Source organism: Kogia breviceps, chromosome 1 (assembly GCF_026419965.1).
Source record: "Kogia breviceps isolate mKogBre1 chromosome 1, mKogBre1 haplotype 1, whole genome shotgun sequence".
NCBI classification, from domain to species: domain Eukaryota; kingdom Metazoa; phylum Chordata; class Mammalia; order Artiodactyla; family Physeteridae; genus Kogia; species Kogia breviceps.
In genome coordinates, this window is record NC_081310.1 from 51,922,777 (window position 1) to 51,943,427 (window position 20,651).

The 20,651-nt window shown below is 50.0% G+C and overlaps 1 long non-coding RNA gene across 2 annotated transcripts in view; it reads left to right on the forward strand.

Moving 5' to 3' along the window:
- The first annotated feature begins 877 nt into the window (after positions 1 to 877).
- Positions 878 to 20,651, forward strand: part of LOC136794048 (uncharacterized) — a 114,467-nt gene continuing 94,693 nt past the window's right edge. The window contains exons 1-3 of one of the 2 annotated variants that reach the window (XR_010840247.1): positions 878 to 1,070; positions 2,195 to 2,292; positions 9,390 to 9,466. This is a non-coding gene — a long non-coding RNA (uncharacterized lncRNA). The remainder of the gene's footprint in view (positions 1,071 to 2,194; positions 2,293 to 9,389; positions 9,467 to 20,651) is intronic. The other variant, XR_010840248.1, reaches the window with a different exon arrangement.

Here is a 20,651-nt window from a genome sequence, read left to right on the forward strand (position 1 = left end):
CCAGTCCTCTTGAGAGAAATCTATGGGCACATCCTGGGATGTCAGCAGTCCCTGAAATTAAAAGTACACATGACATGTGGCCACGGGAAGAGTTCATAATGTGACGCAAGAAGAAAAGAGCAAATTAAGAGAACTGGTTTTAATTTAGAAGAGTGTCTTCTATTATCCACACATATATATATATATATATATATAATTTTTTTTACAAAGTAGCTTTCTCTATTTCTAACTACAAAAAAGAGTATGTCATGTGATCCATAAAACCAGTATAGATAGAGACTATAGTTATCTGGAAAAGAAATGATAAAATGGTGGTTTCAACACGGACATATGCATTTTTGAGTGTTTTATTTATATCAAACTGGATAAAATGTGCGTATTTCTCAGACAGAAAAGACATGTCGAGGTAGAAATGTACCTTTCAACTATTCATGGGTCCACAAGTACACTGGAGAGAGTGTAAAATTGCAGATTCTGATACAGTAGGGCCGGTGGGCCTGAGTTCTATTTTTTAAACGAGCTCATTTTTAACTAGTGATGCCACAGTCTCTGATTCATTAACGACAATTGTGAATAGCAGAGACATAATAAGGAAAGGTAAACATTCATAGTTAACTTCTAACTTCAAGTGTGTTATGGATTTCCCACGTTTAATAGGATAGTAAGCACAGCAGCAACCACCATTTGTGAACATTCACTGTAGACCGTGTGTATCTTTCTGACTTTTTGTGTAGGATTGCAGGAAAAAGACCTGCGCTGCGGCCACAGTGGGCGGGGCCCTCAGGCCGGGCCGCCCCTCCAGGACCCCCGACGGGGCCCTGAGCTCCTGGCGGCTCCTCCCCCGGCGCCCCGCTCCCTCCCAGGATGCCTCGGGGCAGAACGGCCCCACCCACTGCGCCCAGAACGGAGCCCGCGTTTCCTCAGAGCTGGAGCTCCCGGCTCGGGGTCTCTTCCCTCCGCCGTCACGGAGCTGCCCCGGAGCCCAAGGGGAGGGCGGCCTCACTGACGCTGCCGGCTGCGGAGGGGCCCCGGCGGCCGAAGCCGCGACAGTCGTTGGGACGGCGGGCCGTGTAAGTGGGTCCTGTGCCCGGGCGGCCGCGCAAGAGCAGCTTCTGAGGGGAAGCGTTTCGCTGCCACCCGCCGCTGCTGTGCAGAACGAGCGGCCTCGGGGTCTGGTCCCGGGAAACTTCGGCCCCTCCTCTCGGCCCTGCCCTCGGCCTGGCTCGCGGGGCCCGGGGGGCGTGGGGAGAGGGCGGCTGAACGTCCTGAGGGGACACGGGGCGAGGGAGGCGCAGGGTCCGGCCGCAGCGTCAGCGACCCTCCTCCCAACGGCGGGGAAAGCGGCGAAAGTTCCTCCCGAGGCTCCCAGGCCTCTTGTTCAGCCGAGGCCCTGTGCGCCCCCTTCCTCCCTGAGCTAAAGCACCGGGGGGGGGGAGGGGACAGGGCGGGGGGCTTGCGCAGTTGATGGGGGACGGGAAAAGGTGATTGTCAGCTAAGGAGAACCTGCTCTCCCAGGTTCTACAGGAATGCAGGGCTTTCCTTATGCGAAGATGCTGGAGTCAGGCTCACGAATTCCTTCCTTTGATATGCACCTCAGCTCTCTGGGGCCTGCATTCTGTAATTGCATATCCTGAGTTCCTCAGGGCCTGCCCGCTCACATTGGAGAGGATGACTGTGGCATCTTTTGTTTACTGAGATGGCAAGAAATATTCCATTTCTCACAGGCTTGAGGGGCAGACAGTGAAGAAGCGTCGGAGAGTCTCACTTGGCATGTACTTTGGTTTACATATAGATAATAGTTATACTTACTTAACTGTGCTAATAGAGGCTCTGGAGTACAATCAACTTGTACTACTGCCCTCTATGTATTAATTTCATCAATATCATAAGATAAATGCCTGTAGAATTGACTTAATCCAGTTAAATAGCATAATGATTTTTAAAGGAAACATAATAGAAATATAACAACAAAACCTTTACCACTACAGGCTGGGTCTGGAACAAGGTAAATAAATGTTCCATTGTTAAAATATTGAAAGAGTATTCAATAGAAATATCAAGAAAAATGACAAATAATAAGGGCAGCAGAATGTTGAAATGTCCTATCTTTATCATTAAAGTGGCAGAAAATCATTTATGAGCAGGCACTGGAGCAGAAGATGCCTGATTTTATATCTTTGTCATATTTGTGCAGTTGTTTCAACAAGTAACTTAAAGACACAATGGAAAAGCCAGGAGGTTTGTGCCTGAGATCATGTTGATGTGAAACCCGGGATGGCCGCCTTGTGCCAGGTGAGTTAAGTTTACCTCGCAGGTAGACCCCAGAGCTCCTGAGAAACAAGGGCTGGAATTTTTCTTCTGCGATGAATAGGAGCTGTTGAGTCCCGTTCATTGAGCAAGGAGTAGGTCTTGTCTATTACATATTTGGTTTTTGGAACGGTATCTGTGCTAATTTCAAACTCTTGTTTTATGAAAAACCCCCCTCACCTTTCCCCTGAAGCAGGCATAAGTGTGTTTTCTAAAAGCGTGACTCTGTTCTGTTTTAATTCAGTTCTTTGTAGCCATGTTTACATTCCCTCTATAAGTGATATGTTTTGATAAATTTCTTTTTCTGTGTGACCTTTTTCACTTTGAATTATCGTACCTAAATCCACTCATTATGCTGCTACTAGCCTTATGACATTGATTTCATGGCTGAGTGATATTCCATTGTACATAAGTTTCACAACTTCTGTATCCATTTTTCTCTTTCCTGGGATATGGAACGGGTACCGAAGTCGAGGTTCTTGTAAACAGAGCAGCCCTAAGCTTTGGGGTGCCTGTGTCTTGTTGATTTTTAGTCTTCCCAAGATATACGCCCATGAGTGGAAGTGCCCTATGCTCTGTAGCTCTGTTGTTTAGATGTTTTAGGAAACACCATACACTTTTGTAGAGTGTCTGCGGCAATTTTCATCCCGCCCGTCAGCATAACAAGGTTTCCTGTTTTCCATGGCCTGTCCTGCATTTGTGGTTTTTTACACTTTTTTCAGATGGCCGTTTTGACCGGGGGGAAGTGAGACTTCTTTGTAGTGCTGATTTGCTCTCCCAGCTTGCTTGGTTGGCCAAAACGTGTGTATGCTTTTTTACCTGAATATATTCAGGAAGGAACACATACTCCCTTTTTGGCCAACTGCATCATTGTCCAAGTTCTGCCGCTTTTCATGTGCTTTCAAGGAAACTCCAATCTACCTCTTGAAATCTGTTTCCTGCAATTCTGCCTTGCTTTCAAATCCTCTTCGTTGCCTTAACTCAATGTATTTTTGGATGGTAGTTGTCATTTATCACTGTGCAGGTTTGTGAGTTGCAGTGCCCCTGAGCTCCATGTTTCAACTGCCCTTTTTGTGAGCTGGCCCAGAAAACCACAGCATCGCCTCAGGCCCTATCCTGGTTTCGGGGCTTCAGGCTGAGCCTTTGGTGAATTCTTCTTCGTGATGGGAAATGAGAGTAACATGTGCCCGACCAAACACCTCCAGCGAGTCTCTCATTGGTTCCCCCTTTTCCCGTTCATCCTCGGCACATATTGCAAACTGTTCGAAACAGGAGGTTAAAGGTGCTGATTCTCCAAGTGGGGAGATTGTTAGTAAAGCGGCTGGAATGGTGAACCCGAGCACCAGGAGATGAAAAATGAGGTGCGCTGTCGAAACCTTTCATGATCACACGGTGTGTCATCCTCTGGGCTTCCCATGCATCTTTTAGCTGTAGGAAGGTTGCGTTGCACCTGGAGAGTTGGGACCCATGGAATGGGTAGCACACAGTATTACTTTAAAGGGTCTGCATTTGCTCACTCAACCTCACCAATCCTCTCAGTCCCAAGAGTGTCCAACCTTATGTCTCATCCTGCTGTGTGTCTAGGTGTGTTCAATCCATGTTGCATCATAGCCCCTGAGCAAAAGTTATAAGGGTTTTTATGTCTGTCACTGTCTTTTTCTACTATTGTTATATTGGTTACAGCTGATTTTCAACGCTGTTTGTTGCTGTTCTACATCCACTTGATTCACGTAGAAACAGACATCAATAAATTCTTTTTCAGATTCTTAACAGTCGTATAGAATTTTTTCTGGTGACTTGAATGTGCTGAGTGCAGTTCTTTGAGGTTCCGTGTAGGCCTCGTCTATTATCAATTTGGTATTTGGAACGGTATCTTTGCTAATTTCAACCTCCTGGATAATGCCTCACCCCTCCCCACCTTTCCCCTTTGGCAGCCTTATGTGTGTTTTCTACATATTTGACTATGTTTCTGTTTTGTAATTTGTTTCATGTGTAGCCATTGTTGATTCTACCTTTAAGTTATATCTTACGATATGTGTCTTTTTCTTTCTGACTTATGTTACCTAGAATGATCTTACATAACTCCTCCTGAGTTGATGCAACTGGCCTTATTTCATTGATTTCCTGGCTGAGTTATATTCCACTCTACATACGTACCACATCTCTTTTATCCATTTTTTCCTTCCAGGTATATTTAGGTTTTATCCAAGTCGAGGCTCTTTTAAACAGAGAGGCGGTAAACGTTGGGGTGCCTGTATCCTGACGATTTTTGTTTTTCCCAAGATATTCGCCCATGAGTGCAAGTGCCCTATGCTCTGTAGCTCATCTGTTTAGATGTTTTAGTAAACACAGTACACTTCTTCAGTGTGCCCGTTGGCAATTTACATTTCCACTATCAGCCTCACAGGGCTCCCTTCACTCCTCGCCCTGTCCTGCATTTCTGGTGTTTACACTTTATGAGGATGGCTCTTCTGACTGATGCGAAGTGTGATACTTTTTGTAGTATTGATTTGCAATGCCCACCTGTTTGGTTGGCTAAAAAGGCTGTATGCCCTTTTCTTGAATATATTCAGGAAAAAAGCATACGCCCTTTTTGGCTAACTGCACCGTTGGCGATGTTCAGCCCCTTTTTTGTGCTTTCATGATGAGTCCTTTTTACCTCTTCAAATCCCTTTCCTGCCATTCTCCCTTGCTTACAATTCCTTTTCGGTGACTTCCCTCAAGACATTTTTCAATGATAGATATTTTCAACTCTGCAGTTTCGTGAATTTTAGTGATCCTGAGTTCCATTTTTCAACTTGTGTTTTTGGGAACTGGCCACAAAACAGTGGGATTTCCTCAAGCCGTATTCTTTTTCCATGGGCAATCTTAGCCTTTGGTCATTTCGTCTTCCTGATTGGAAATGAGAGTGACATGTGCCTGTCCGAACACCTAGGACTTTTCTCTCATTGTTTCTCATCCTTCCGCTTCATCCTCTGGACAAATTCCAAACTGTGCGCAACAGGAGGTTGAAGGTGCTGACATCCCCAAGTGGGGAGATTGTTAGGAAAGACACTGGGGGGGGTGAACCCGACTCCCTGGAGATGAGGAGATGAGATGCCTTTTCCAAACTCTTCCCGATCAAATGGTGTACCACCTTCTGGGTGTCAGAGTCATGTTTTAGCTGTAGGAAGGGTCCCGTGCATGGTAAGAGAACACCAGGGATGTTTCCAAGTCAGTGTCTCCCTGAACCCTAAACTGGGGAATTTTACGCTATGGCTACACGTATGTTCATTAAGGGCCTTGGGCAGTAGGCAGAGTCCGAACTTAAGATGATTAAAGTCTTCAGGGTCAGAAGCGCTGACCATCGGCCTCCCTTAGGGTACATTGTATCTGTCATTGATAGATGATGTCAATAAAAATATCTATTCGTTTTCAGATTATTTCCGCTTCTAGGTTATTACAAAATATTGAGTGTAGTTCCCTGTGCTGTACAGTAGTTCTGTGTTGATGATCTATTTTATACATAGCAGTGTGTACGTGTTAATCCCAAACTGTTCATTTATCCCTCCCTGCACCTTTCCCCTTTGGTAATAATAAATTATAAGATTTTATGTTTCTCAGAAATGGGGGAGCTGAAAGAGAGGTATCATTTTCAATGGAAAAGCATTCAAAACTATATTGAAGCTTCAGCCAAGATTATTCGATGTACATCCTTGGAAAGAAATCACTTCATTTCTCTAATGTTGACCTGACAAATAAGACAAACCCCTTCACTGAACTTGCCTATACTAAAGTGATGGAAATATCAAATGGAAGTGTTGGAAACATCTTATTTTACCCGAGCCTTATACACGGCTCTAGGTTAATTACAGTTTGGCTCACACATCTGTTCATTGAAGTTACAATGTTCTCAATTTCTGTCACTGATCCTGCAGAGTGGGCCCCAACAAGGGTCTCCTGCCCCGTGTCATTGGAGCCAAGAGAACGAGACTGAGTTTGGTTCAGAAGCAAAGGAAACTTTAGATTCTGATCAGAGAACGGGGAGAGGTGAGAGCGTGCGCTCCCCCGAGGGCTGTGGGCGGGGCTGCTGTGTGGGGATCCCGGCAGCATCAGCGGGACGGAAGGGGCGGAGTCTCGAGGGCCGGGTTGGCTGGAGCTCAGGCTCCATGTCGCGGAGTCTGCATGGGGCCCCGCGAGCTGAGGTGTCGGCCCAGCCATTTTGCACCAGGAAATAGGTTCTGAAGTGCCGGGTGTGGGACCTCTGCATGTGGAAACCTAGGGGCAAGTGAAATTAGACAAAGCACAAAGGAATAAACGTTAGACTTTACTTTATTGCCCGGATTCTATTTTTATCTCCCAGGATTTTTTCATGGGCTCTGCCGGTGACAAACCCCTCCTCTGCCTTTTGTCCCATTCCTCATTGTTGGGGCGCTGAGGGTGCAGACCCCGCTTCTGTAACTGCTTCGTGCTGAGTCGGGAGGCCTCATACCCGGGGGGAGGGGCAGAACTTCTCCCCAGCAGCCTCCAGGTGAGGTTGACTGTCCCCAGGGCTCTTCCCTCACTGCTCGTCCGCCTGAGCCCCAGCATTTGAAGTGTTATAGATTCTAATGACCTTTAAGGGTGCAGGAAAGAGATGCGCAGAGACTCTGGGGTGGCCGGTTTTACCCCGCCCACATTTGTTCGGCCACCTTAGGCAGACGGTTTCTGCCAGCCTAGATGCTCTGACCAGTAGTCTGCGCTTTCTTCAATTAGGCCCCTGAATTAACGTACAAACAGCACCAGGTGTCAGAACCCTGCCTGCTCAACTCCCACACAGTCCAGGGCCGGTGGTGATCCAGACCCATGACGGCCACTGAGTCAACGGCCTTTTCAAGTATCCAGGAGTGCAGCCGGTCTCATCGGCCGCCGCCGTCACCGCGGTGTCTGTAGGTGTTTCTATGGTGACAGCGTTATTTAGGGTTCCCCCGCCAAGCTTATGAGCTCCGCTCTGGGTGCAGTAAGTCCTGCAAGCAGTAGTCTGCTCTTTTGGGGCACGCTCTTGTTGTTTTCTGAGAGAAGATCCACGTCAAGTGATGGTCACACGGGTCATCATGGGGACCCGTTGCCCCCAGTTGTCCCTCTGGAGGTTGGAGTTGGAGGGCTTCCTCACTCGAGGTCAGTGTGCCCACGGAGCGACGCCTGCAACTTCAGGGCATGGTGGGTGGTTAGGATCACCGCGTGCGGTCCTTTCCCCTTAGGAGGGAGTTGGCCTTGCGGGCTGCGGATTCCAGGTTTTTAGATACCCCCAGTATCTTGGCCGGATGGGGCGGCGGGCCAAGCCCTTGGTGACCGTACTTTCTCCTACCTGGAGGGCATTCTTGCATTGTTCCATTTCAAGAGGTCCCAGTTTTTGCACTAATACTCCAAGGGCGATTCACTTTCTACCCAGAATGTAAAGGTCAAAGGGTTTAGCTAAGTTAGGGAGGTCCAGGGCAAGGGTCTGAATTAACTGCTCTTTCCATTCTTGAAAGACCGCTTCTGGATTCTATTCGAACAGATCATCATCTTTTCCTTTCAATGTTTCCTATAGAGGCCCAGCTATTAGACTGTAGTTAGGGATCCAGATGCAGCAAACCCCGACCTCCCTAGGAACCCTTAAGCTGTCTTCTAGGTTTAGAAGGGGTAAGGCTGCAAATGACTTCTTCCCTTTCCTGGGATGGGCTTCTCCGACCTTCTGTGAGAATGAAGCCCAGGCAGGTCACCTTAGTCTGTGATATTTGAGCCTTTGTCTTGGACACCTTCTATCCTTTATTGGCTAGGTAGTTCAGAGGCCTCCTTAGTAGGGCTGGGGATCAGAATGTCGTCTGCATATTGAAGGAGGGTTCCCTTCTCCAGAGGTAGATCTTTGAGGTTTTAGTTAAGTTTCCCCAAAGGTGGTGCGGGAAGTTTTGAACCCTTGGGGGAGGACGGCCCAGCAGTACTGTCTTCCTTGTATGCTGAGTCCTGCCAGTCACAAGCCAAAATTTCTGTGACCTCTGGGACTAATGGAATATAGAAGAAAGCATCATGTAAGTCTCATACAGAATACTATGTCCTGGGGGATGGTACAATGACCAGCAGGGTGTAGGAATTAGGAACTATTGGATGCATATCCTCAGTGGCTTCACTGACTGTCCCGACATCTTTACCAGTTCCCCAGTAGCCCACGGGGCTCTCGTGGTCAGGCCCCTCGCAGGATATACAGCTCACCTGGGCAGGTACCCAGCAGCCCACGGGGCTCTCGTGGTCAGGCCCCTCCCAGGGTATGGAGCTCACCTGGGCAGGTACCCAGCAGCCCACGGGGCTCTCGTGGTCAGGCCCCTCCCAGGATATGGAGCTCACCTGTGCAGCTACCCAGCAGCCCACGGGACTCTCGTGGTCAGGCCCCTCCTTGGATACGGAACACCCTTGTGCAGGTACCACGGCAGGGCTGGGCACACAGGAACCGTGCGCATAGCCCTCATTGCAGAGCACCCCCTGTCACTCAGAGCTGACACAGAGCACCTCAGAGCAGGACTTGAACTAACAAACAGCAGCTCCGACAGGTCTGTGACCCTGGGCTTCACTCTGTGTGGCCTCCCTCCGCCTGGTCTTCCAGAGACTTCCACTGCAGCCGGGGCACCAGGTCTCTGTCTCCACCCACCACCCCTCCTCTCCCTGACTCCTGGGTTCCTTTTATTAGGAGAGGGTCTTCTTGAAGTTGTCTCCCACTCATGGGCCAGATAAAATGGTTAGAAAACAAGCCAGGGCTGCAGCCCCTTGTCTATCCTGACCCTCAGGACCTACACGTGTTCCTTGGAACTGACCGGTGCAGCAAGGTCCATTTTATGCAACTGTGAGCCCCTGAGGGGCGAGGAGTGGCTGACCTGGGCAGTCTGACCCGGCCGGCCAGTCCTCCCCAGGTGTGCCTGGGCTGAGGTCAATATAAACACCGCTCCAGGCAGCAAGAGCCCCTGCAGCTGTGCCTGACGCCATATTCTCTGCCCCATCGGCAGTCTCGGGGCTGGGCTGGTGGGAGGGAGTAGGGCCCACGGCTCTGTGCGTGGCCCGGTGCGAGTGGGGCTCTGGTGGACTTTCTGCAGGAGTTGCCGCGCTGCCACCTGCTAAAGAAGAGGATGTGTCACCCATACCTGCCGCTGGAATTTCTCCCCGGGCAGAGGTGAGGACGGAGAAAAGCGGTGGGGGTCGGGACAGGAGGGGTACATTGGGCAGGGAGATGGAAAGCTTCCAGAAGAGCGCCCGGGGCCAGGACCATGCTGGCTGGCCTGCAGGCCCCAAGTCGGCCTCCGTGCTGGTGTGGCTCCATGGCCCTTCCTCTAGGCTTTCAAGTCCTTGCACACATTCAGGTGTTTTAGCTGGGAAGGGTGGGAACAGTTCAGCAGCAGCTGGCCTGGGGGTCAGCTCATGTTTACTCAGGGACGCCTTGACATGGTCCCCCAGCTTTGCAATGAGGACGTTCCTTGCGGGGGGGCTGCTGGCTGCATGAGAGATGATTCCCCACCTCTGACCAACTTCAGAATTGTTTACCACTGGAGCAAGGGTTTTCCTGAAAGGGTTTTCCTCTGTGTAACTAGTGGGTTCTTAATTGGCAGCGTGAACGGTGATATCAGAGGTCCTGAATCAGGATGGAAATACTTATCCCCAACTTGTACAGGCAGGCATAAAAACCTGGGGAGGCCGTGTGCAGCCGGCCCCCTTAGGGATTGGCTTCCGACTGACCCCTCAACGTTCTGGTGTCCAGCCACTGCTTTAGAATTTCTGGGGCCCAGTGCTGACTCTAAGGGTTCTGTAACCCAGCCTCTGTTGGTCTTTAATGAGACCCGCACTTCCAGGGTCCCACAGAGCAGGGTCCGTGTGACTGTTCTGTGGCTTCTGTAACAAATGACCACAAGCTGGGTGGTTTAAAACAACAGGAATTCATCCTCCCCCAGTCCTGGAGACCAGACATCTGAGATCATGGTGTTCCAGGATGGACGTCCCTCCAGAGGCTCCAGGATAGGGCTCTTCCTGCCTTTTCCAGCTTTGGGGGGCTCCAGGCATCCCCAGGCTTGCGGCTGCAGCCCTCCTGTCTCTGCCTTCACGTGGCTTCTCCTCTATGTTTGTGTTTCTCCTCTTTTGTCTCATAAGGACTCTCTCAATTGGATTGGGGGCCACGCTAAGCCCAGATGGCCTCACCTTGAGACCCTTAACTACATATACAAAGACGCTTTTCCCAGATATGGTCCGGTTCCTGTGTTCTGGGGGGAACATATTTTGGGACCAGCATTCAACCCATTACCTGTGTATAAAATAATCCTAATTTTAGGAGATTACCAAGGTCCCGTATAGATAGCAGCCAGCAGCCATGTGGGTGGGGGTCTGGGGAGAATGAGGACCCTGGAATCACCTGGAAAGGGTGAAGTCCTGGCTGCATTAGGTGAGCTCTTCCACCACGGGGCCCGTGGAAACAGCCACTCCACTCTGTCTGTGGAAAGGGACCCAGTGCCGAGTCCAGAAATGGTGATATTGCAAAGCTGGCTCTTCTGGGATGTCATCATCAGTAGCATCATGTAACCAGTAACTACGGGCTTGGAGGAGTCACCCTGTGGCACGTGATGACAGCACTGTCACTTTAGGCTCATCAAGCTTAGGATAGGAATGTTTGAAGGAGAAGAGTTTGGGAGATTGCGAAGCTTGGTTGTTAAGGAAACTGAGCAGGTTTGTCAAGGTAGGTTGTCAAGGAAACTTCTCCCTTAAACTGAAGGCAGGGCGGGGAGAGCTGAAATCCAGGGATCTTTTAAAGGGGCTGCTCTGAAACACCATCACCTGAGAGGTGGTCTCAGCGTGAGCTGGTGTTTGAGAAACGTGTGATGAGATGAAGCCTGACTTTCTGTGACAGCTGGGGAGGGGTTTGTAAAGCAACTTAGCGTTTAAGGCCAAGTTTGTTGCTGGAACATAGTGTCTCCCAAAACTGGGCTGAAGCTCAAGATGTCTCTGTCCCCTTCCTGTGAGAGTCCAGGGCAGGTGGGTGTCAGTTCCCAGGCTCTGCCCCCACTTTGTTTCTCCTCCCTGCTTCCAGGTGAGTGTTTCAACCAGCGGGGTGGGGTGACCACAGGGACATCGTGCCCTCCGTCCTAGGATGCAGGCTGGCCAAGGCCCTCACCACCTCCACCCCTTCCCCTTGGTAACACGAGACACTGTGCCCCAGCTGTAAGGGGTGGGAAGGCTGGGATGTGCAGGGTAGCTGTGCACAGGAAAAAGGGAAATGGGTTCTGATGGGCAGCTGTGCGGCTCTGTTGTGAGGGTCGCCCAGACACTAGCGCACAGATTCTGGGTTCTGTGAAGCTTCGATGCTCTGTGGTTCTGGGAATCCTATAGGAGATGGTCCACAGCAGGTGAAGCTAATGCTCGCAGTGGAGGTGGTGAAGCCAAAGGTCTGCAGTTCAGACTAGAGGTGCCGATGTACATGCAGGACAAAACCATCTCAGGTGAATGGACTTCAGGCACGTTTAACATGAATGCAGTCGTGTTAATGCCTAGCATCTTCTATCTTGTGCCTCCTCAGGGACCCCCTCCTCAGTGCCTGGGGCTCCTGTAACTCACGTACAAGGGGATGGAGAGCAGGGTCTGTCCAGTCTGAGCCCTGAGTTACCCTGTGAGTCTGCTCGGGACCACCGTAACAAATACCACAGACTGCGCAGCTTGAATAACAGGCCTATCTCCCAGTCCTGGATGCTGTCGGAGATCAAGGTGTCTGCACGCTGGCTTCTCCTGAGGCCTCTCTCCTTGGTGCTTAGACAGCCATCTTCTCCCCAGGTCCTCACATGGTCTCCCCCTGTGCCTATCTGTGTCCTAATCTCTTCTTATAGGACATCAATCCTATTGGATTAGGATCCACCCTAGTGACGTCATTTTTACTTTGATCATCTCTTTAAAAATCCCATCTCCAAATACAGACACATCCTGGGGTCCTGGGGGTTAGGCATTCAGCATGTGGATTTAGGGAGACATGACTGAGCCTATAGCATCCTCCTTAGGAACCAAGTGTGCCTCGGTCCTTCCTTCCTTCAAGTCATACGAGGTGAGCTAATGGCTCAAGGAGAGGCCACTCGTGCAGAGTTTGTGTCCCAGCTGGGGAACCCTTCTCTGCTCTCTTTGATCAGGCAGTGGCAGTGCCAGCCCCCTCCTGAGGTGAGCAGTTCTGGGGTTTCCTGCCGTGTCACCTGGCCTGCTGAGGTGCTCAGTGTCTGGGAACCCAGGAGTCAGCAGCCTAGTGGGGCTGCTGGGGACTCTCAGGGCCTTGGCAGATACCCTAGCGAAAGTGGGGAAACTTTGGGGGATTACAGGAGGGAGAGAGTCACAGTCTCGTTTATGCTTCAGAAAGACCACGTTGGGGTGGGATGTGAGACGCACCGTGGGGCAGGGAGGTTTGTCAGGTCTGATGGAGGAACCAGGCACAAGATCCGGCTTGGGCCAGGGCTGTGGGCGTAGAGGGGAATTAGTGTGGGAACTGGCCACAGACCGTTGTCAAAGTATCGGTTTCCCTGTGCACCGAGGCCGAACAGAAATACGGAGACAGGGGTTTTGGAGGAAGAGACAGATGGCTTTATTTTTCTGCCAGGCAGCAGGGAAGACACAGCTGGCTAGCACCTCAAGAACTGGGCACCCCTCTTTGAGAATCAGGGAAGATTTTATATGTGGGGCTTCCGCAGTCCAGGGTAGAGGATAAGGATCAAAGTAGTGAAGGTCTTGCATTCCTCCTTTCCTTTGCATTATTTCAAAACAGTCATCGCTGGCATCAGGTCGCCGGTAATTGGGGTCCAGCAGACTGGTAATTGCGTCCGTTTGCCTCTGGTTTATTGGCCAGTGACCTTGTTTCTGAAATGAAAAACTAGGGGGTGATTTGTTATGAGGAGCGTATAGAATCTAAGTGCGTTACATAATAAGGTTAGGGAGTGAGAAGCAGGGGCTGTAACACACACAGTGAGGGGTGATGGGTGCCGAAGGTAAATTCCATAGTGTCGGAGTGAGGTTAGCTTTGTAGAGTACAAATCTGGTTACTACAAATGAGTGACAAAGTGAAACAAGGAGTGATGAGCTCTTTTAGGCCAGGTTACGTTTCTTCTCTAGTCTTTTCGCTGTCCCCTTGTTCTCAGGGCAGGGAAACTTCGTTTCTGTTTTTGCTGCAACAAGACTGTGGAGGAGGAGCTGACAGTCACTGGGGCACAAGGCGAGTGGGAGCCTGGGAGGCCCCAGTGTTACCGAACCGAACGTGGGTCCGCTCGCCCGAGGGCAGCAGAGCCAGTCTACTGACACCGGGGGTGGTGGAGGAAGGTGCAGCCTGAATTGTCAAAGTGCGGATACAAGGAGGCCAGGTGGCCTGTGCTCTAAAACCCCGAGCTCCCTGAAGGATTTCAGCAAAGCAATTTTCAAGGCCAAGTGAAGGAGGGGGGTCGCAGGGTATGTGATCAGCTGGTGCACAATTCTCTGATTGATGGTGAGGTAACGGGCGGTTAACGTTATAAATTCTTAAGCACCAGGAGCTCCGGGGTTACCTGTTCCTGATCATCAAGTAGTTAATTTCTTCCACTTGGTGGTGGAGGAAGCATGCATCGGGCACTGTTATCCAGGTACTTCAGAGAGGAGCTACAGCAGAGGGTGTGGGGGAGGGGTCTGTCCTGGGAAGGCCCCACAGGGTCCTGCTTGGTTACACCTGGTGGCTGGGCTCAGCAACCTGGGGAGGTGGGGCTGCTCCTGGGTGTGGGGAGCTGCAGGATCCCAGTCCTCTGAAACCCTGCTAAGCCCCCAAGGTGAGATGGGTGTGCAGTGACTGGACGGAGGCGTCTGGCCTGGGAGAGGGGTCCGGGCTGGAAATGTCACTGGAATCATCGCAGGGAGGGAGAGGAAAGGCAAAGTGGGGGCAGATGGGTCACAGCAGACTAATGCAGGTGACTGCGGTCTTGTTGGAAGCAACTCAGAGCCAGAAAGGAGTGGCCGTCAGGGGCTCAGCTCCATTCTCTTGTTCCTTTGTAAAACCACTGTGTCAGAGTTTGAGACGCCGCCAGGAGACGTCTGGGCCCAGTGCTGCCATGGCTTCATCAAAGGGCCCAGGGGGAACACAGAACCACTGCAGGCCCCGCCCATGTCCTCCCTGGGAATGAGTCCCATCGGGGCTCCTGGGCTCACAGACTTCAGGGCACCTCTGTCCTCAGGACTGGTCTTCCTCCTTCCTCTCACCTGCTGGTCAGAGGCCCAGGAACCCCCAACCTGGCTCCACCCCCAGGGCCTGGATTCAGAGGCCCAGGAGCCCCCAACTTGGCTCCACCCCCAGAGCCTGGATTCAGTGTCCCAGGAATCCCCAAACTGTCTCCACCCAGGGCCTAGATTTTGGGACAGCTTAGGGGTAAGCAAGACCCTCACGCTCCTTTATCTGCTTAGGGGTGAGAATGTCTTAAACGCTGCAGTTGACTGATTACGGAGTGCTGAGTGTTTCTAGCAGGTGTGGATGGAAAGATGGGGTGCGAAGTTCCTATGTCTGCAGGGTCTTCCCGGCGTGAAGATCTGTGTGTTCCCCCCGGCCAGTCGGCATCCTCCCAGGAAGCCCAGATCCAGGATTACGAGGGCAGAGGCTCTCCCCTTGCGTACCTGTAAGTTCGCACTCCCACAGCAAGGAGCCTGGCTCCCACCATCTGCCATTTATCTATGCATTGCTCCTTTCCACATTACATGTGCAGAGGTTTCAGAATTGTTAGCTACTACACCCTGGAAAGAACTTCATAAAACAAAGCCCACTGTGTATATACGGGCCATTTTGCCTTTAGCCTACAGATTCCATTCATTTCCAAAGGTAACTTAAGTCAGCAGCTTTTACCCCATCCCCTACAGTGAGTTGTTTCCATATATTTCTAATACAGTTAGATTCTGTCACATGACGTATTCCATCGTGCAACATCCTACACCCTAAATAACTAAATTTGAGTAGATTATGATTGGCCCCTTGGGCTACACACATCTATGGGCTGAGACAAATGCATAGTGACAGGTATCCATCCTAGAGTATCACATGGACTACTTCAAACCCCCCACCCCATGATCTGCTTATCATCTATGTAGCTTTGCCTTTCCCGGGATGTCATCAATGGGGTCATACTGTGTGCAGCCTGCTCAGGCTGGATTTTTCACTTAGCAGTACACGCTGAAGGTTTATCCATGTCTTTCCATAGGTGGATGGTGCATTCCTTTCTGCTGAGTAGTATTCCACTGCATGTGTATGGGAGGAAAAACAATTTTCCCTCTACTTTTCTAGGTTCTTGGTTGAGGCCCCCCCCGCCCCTGTAATAAAAGACAGATTACCAGGAGAAAAGCAGAAGTTTAATAACATGTATACCTTCTGAATAGAGGGGGGATACCACGGAAAACTGAGTCACTCCCCAAACCATCCCCTTCAATACCGTCTTCAGCTAAAAACAGAAAAGATGCTGGGGAAGGGGGGAAGGCCAGTTATGGAAGGTTATCATGCAAAGCACAGTAAACAAGGGTATGGCTGTGTGCACATTTAAGTCAGGACTTCCCCATTGAAAAGAGTTATTTAAGATTTAACTATCCTTCTATTTTTGGTGCAAAGAGGGACATACCCTTATAAATGGAGATTTCTCTATTGTAAATGCCCTTCATAAAACGGCAATCTCAGTTTTCTGAGATTTTTTTAAAAATAAATTTATTATTTTATTTTTGGCTTCATTGGGTCTTCGTTGCTGCGTGCAGTCTTTTCTCTGGGTGTTGGCGAGCAGGGGCTTCTCATTGTGGTGGCTTTTCTTGTCACGGAGCACAGGCTCTAGGCATGCAGGCTTCAGTAGTTGTGGCACACGGGCTCAGTAGTTGTGGCTTGCGGGCTCTAGAGCACAGGCTCAGTAGTTGTGGCGCACAGGCTTAGTTGCTCTGCGGCATGTGGGATCTTCCCGGACCGGGCCTCGAACCTGTGTCCCCTGAATCGGCAGGTGGACTCTTACTCACTGAGCCACCAGGGAAGCCCTATTCTTTTTAAAGCAGACCAATAACCCTTATGCCAGAGAGACATATTTTGAGGTGGCATATTCTACTCGCCTTGACATGGATGTATCCCAATTTGCTGATGCATTCATCTTTTGAAGGATATCCTGATTTCAAGTTTTTAGCCATTATGGAAGTGCTGCTGTGCATAATTGCATCCTTGTTTGCATTTGGACATAGATTTTCAAAGCAGTTGCCTAAATACTGGAAGTATGATTGTTGGATCCCAACGTGAGACTTGTTTAGCTTTGGAAAAAACTGCCAAATTGTCTTACAAAGTGGCTGCACAGGCATCCCCCCAGCTATGAGGGAGAGTTCCTTTTGTTCCTCACCCTCTAGCAATTGGTATTGTCATATTTTTGGAGCTTAGCAGTCCCAATTGGTGTGCTATGGTGTCTCATGATTTTAATTTGTAGTTCCCTAATGGTATATGATGTTGAGCTTTTTTCTGTATGACTTTTACTATCTGTAACTTTTTTGGCAGGATGTCTGTTCAGATCACGCTGTTCATGTTCATGCTGGGAGGAGCCCTGTCTCCTCGGGACCTGCTGGGGCTTTGGCTTCAGGAACACGCGGGGCTGAGTCCACGCTGATGGCCCGGCTTCGGTACAACCCGGGGTCAAGTCCACACTAACGGAAACCGGGTCTCCTCAGGACCCGCCGAGGCTTCAGCTCTTGGACACTGGGGGGTCCAGTTCAGACTGACATGAGCCTGATCTCCTCAGGACCTGCTAGGAGGTGATGCCGCTGAGGGAGAAGGTGAGGAAAAGTGGGGAGAAGGTTCCTGTGCGTGGCTGACCGCTGTGGGTGTCTGTCTCCAGAGGACCCAGGAGAGGAAGGGCTTGATGTGGAAAACTGGGTTTTTGGCCCATTTTGTGTGGGGTGTAGACAGTTGAATGTTGTTCTTTGGCGTGTGGTGTCTGGTTTTCCCAGCACCGTTTATTGAGGGGCCTGTCCTTTCCCTGGTGTATGTTCTTGGCTCCTTTCTTGTGAATTAACTGATCACATATCTGTAGGTTGATTCCTGGGCTCTCTGCTCTATTCCTGTGGTCTGTGTGCCTGTTTTTCTGCCAATGCCACAATTTTGGGGGACTAGCTTCATAATGAAGTGTGAAGTCAGGGAGCGAGATGCCTCCACACGTTCCCCTGCCTCAGGGTCGCTTTGGTTCTTCTGGGTCCTTTGTGGTTCCACACACAACCTAAGATGGTTCGTCCTGTTTCTATGGAAAATGTCATTGGACTTTTGGTAAGGATTGCGTTGAATGTGTACATTAAGAGGATCTTAGCTGGAGAAACTGTCAGGGCATGACTTAAGAGCAGCATCAGGGCCTTTGTTGGGTCAACATTATGGTCTCAGTGAAAGATATGATCAGAACCTGAGTTACTAAGAACATCAAGGCTTCATTTAGGAAAAGCTTCAGGGCCTGAGTTAGGCACAGCCTCAGGACGTCACTTAAGGACACTGACAGGGCTTTCTTTGGGACAGAGTCAGGAACGTGCATAGAAATGTGGCAGGAAATTATCTCAGGATAGTGTCCAGATTTTAGTTATTGATTTCAGCAGGTCCCATGTTAGGGACAGATTCCGGGCCTTAGTGAGAGCGAGTGTGAAGGACTTACTTAGGGTTAGTCAGGGCTTAGTTAGGGAAACTATTAGGGTTTCAGTTAGGATAAGATGCAAGATATTAGCTTGGGACAGAGTCAGGTTGCGGGCCAGGGATAGCGTCACGAAATGACCCAGGAGAAGCGTGAAGACCTTCGTTATTGAGAGCCTCAGGGCCGTAGTTAGGACCAACGTGAGGGCCTAAATCAGGACCACTGCCAGGGCTTCCTATACAGACAGCGTCAGAGCATAAGGAAGGTACAGCCAAAGGGCCTAAGTGAGGCTTATCTTTAGGGCCTGAGTTCGGGACACTGTCAGGGCATGACTTAGGAGCAGCAGAAGGGCCTCTGTGGGATCAGCGTCAGGTTCTTCATTAAAGACATTATCAGGGCCTCTGTTAGGGAGAGCCTCAGGGCCTCATTTATGGACAGCATCAAGGCTTACTTTGGGTCAGTTTCAGGACCTTGGTAAGACCTGGGTCAAGATATTAACTCAGGATAGTATCAGGACTCTAGATATTGGCGGCACTAGGGCCTTAGTTAGACACAGTGTCAGGGCCTGAGTTAGGAGTAGCATTATAGCCTTTGTTAGGCATAGTGTCAGGGACTGAGATAGGAGGAGCCTCCAGGCCTCAGTTTGGGACAGGTTCACAGCCTCGGGACTAATTTCAGGGCGTTATTTAGGGACAGCATCAGGGATTTAGTTAGCATAACAGGAGGAATTCCTACAAGCACCCTGAAAGCCAACACACGCAGGTGCAGAAGTAAACCATGCACGCTGGTATAAAGGAATATTCCACAGAAGTTGAGTACATTTTGTTTAAGGTGCGAAAGAGTTTAAACATTATTTTTTTCAGAAAACTATATTCAGAAGATGAAGGAATTTCATCCTAAAGAATCTCTTTAGCTAAATTTAACATTAGCAAAAGAGAAGTTTACGTTCAGGTTTAGGGCTAGTGTCAGGTAATGACCTAGGTTTGGAAACAAGCCCTTAGTTACGTAGAGAATCAGGGCCTAATTTAGGACCTGTGCCAGGGCTTCAGGTAGGGACAGTGTCATAGCCTGATATAGGGAGAATGTGAGAGCCTGAGTGAGGCCTAGCGTCAGGCCCCTAGATGCAGACACTGTCAGGGCATGACTTAGGAGCAGCATCAGGGCGTTTGTGGAGTCAGCATTCAGATCATAGTTAAAGACATGAGCAGGGCTTGAGTGAGTCACAGAATCAAGGCCTCGGTTAAGGAATGCTTCAGGGCCTGAGTTAGGCACAGCCTCACGTCTTCAGTTAAGGAGAGCGACAGGGCTCTCTTTGGGACAGTGTCAGAACCTTGGATAGAAATGTGTCAGGATATTAGCTCAGGATAGTGTCCGGATTTTAGTTATTGATTGCAGCAGGACCCATGTTAGGGACAGATTCCAGGCCTTAGTGAGAGATAGTGTCAAGACCTTAGTTACTGAGAGGATCAGGGCCTTCTTTAGAAGCAATGTTAGGGCTTCATGTAATAATAGCATCACGGACTGGCTTCGGGCGAGCGCCAGGGCCTGAGGGAGGCCTAGCGTCATTCCTGTAGGTGGGGACACTGTCAGGGCGTGACACAGGAGCAGCATCAGTGCCTTTGTTGGATCAGCATTATGGTCTTCGTTAAAGACATGAGCAGGCCTTCTGTTAGGGACAGCGTCACGGCTTACTTAGCGATATTTTCAGGACCTTAGTAAGAGATGGGATAGTAAATTAGCTGAGGATAGTGTGAGGACTTTAGATATTGATGGCATCAGGGCCTTAGTTAGGGACAGTGTCAGGCCGTGAGTTAGGCCTAACATCCAGGCCTTAGTTAGGGACAGTGTCACGGCGTGGGGAACCAATTCAGGTCCTGACATCGGCACAGCATAAGGGCTTCAGTTAGCATAAGAGGCAGGACATTAGCTAGGGACAGGGTTAGGGTAAAGTCTAGGGATTGTGTCAGCAAGTGACCTCGGGATAGTGTTAAGACCTTAGTTACTGAGAACCTGAGGGCTTATTTAGGACCAGCATCAGGGTCGGACTTAGGGCAAGCAAGAGGGCCTGAGTGAGGCCCAGCTTCAGGCCCCTAGCTGGAGACAGTGTCAGGGCATGACGTCGAAGCAGCATCAGGGCCTTTGTTGGGTCAGCATTTGGGTCATAGTAAAGGACATGAGCAGGGCCTGAGTGAGTCAGAGAATCGAGGCCTCCGTTAGGAAAAGCTTCAGGGCCTGAGTTAGGCACAGCCTCTTGTCTTCATTTAAGGACAGCGACAGGTCTTTCTTTGGGACTGTGTCAGGTCCGTGGATAGAAATGTGTCAGGATATTAGCTCAGGATAATGTCGGGATTTTCATTATTGACTGCAGCACGGCCCATGTCAGGGACAGATTCTGGGCCTTAATGAGAGATAAGGTGAAAGTCTTAGTTAGGATCCGTGAGCGCCTTAGTTAGGGAGAGTATTAGGGTTTCAATTAGGATAAGATGCAGGACATTAGCTTGGGACAGACTCAGGTTCCGAGCCAGGGATAGTGTCAGCCAATGACCTGGGCTGGTGTCAAGACCTTAGTTACTTAGAGAATCGGGGCCTAATTTAGGACCTGTGTCAGGGCTTCGGGTAGGGACAGCATCAGAGCCTGACTTAGACAGAACTCCTACGCCCAAGTGAGGCCTATTGTCAGCCCACTAGCTGGAGACACAGGGCATGACGTAGGAACGGCAT